General features: G+C 40.7%; 1 protein-coding gene and 1 long non-coding RNA gene across 3 annotated transcripts in view; one reads left to right on the top strand and one right to left on the bottom strand.

Annotated features, from left to right (window-relative positions):
- capn3a (calpain 3a, (p94)) overlaps nt 1-376 on the top strand; it is a 24,260-nt gene that overhangs the window by 9,428 nt on the left and 14,456 nt on the right. The window lies entirely within an intron of this gene.
- The window catches only part of LOC116686086 (uncharacterized), a 1,561-nt gene that overhangs the window by 724 nt on the left and 461 nt on the right, over nt 1-376 (bottom strand). The gene's annotated exons all lie outside the window — the stretch shown is intronic.

The following is a 376-nucleotide window of genomic DNA, read 5'->3' on the forward strand; positions in this document are numbered from 1 at the left end:
CTGGACCAGACAGATGTTACTAGAGTACATGCTGAGACACTACAGTGGACATGGAGAAAAGACTCTTTATCCTTTATTCTTTATATGTCCATGGCTACATTTCAAATGGTGTGGTGGTATTAATCACATTATCTTAATGAGCAAGGACGTTCAGCAATCGCCATTATGTTGAATCAAAAGCCAAGTGCAACCTAGCTAACAGGTTAACCTAGCTAACAGACGTAACCTAGCTAACAGGTTAACCTAGCTAACAGATGTAACCTAGCTAACAGGTTAACCTAGCTAACAGGTGTAACCTAGCTAACAGATGTAACCTAGCTAACAGGTGTGACCTAGCTAACAGATGTAACCTAGCTAACAGGTGTAACCTAGCTAA

This window comes from Etheostoma spectabile, unplaced genomic scaffold, assembly GCF_008692095.1.
Source record: "Etheostoma spectabile isolate EspeVRDwgs_2016 unplaced genomic scaffold, UIUC_Espe_1.0 scaffold314, whole genome shotgun sequence".
NCBI lineage: Eukaryota > Metazoa > Chordata > Actinopteri > Perciformes > Percidae > Etheostoma > Etheostoma spectabile.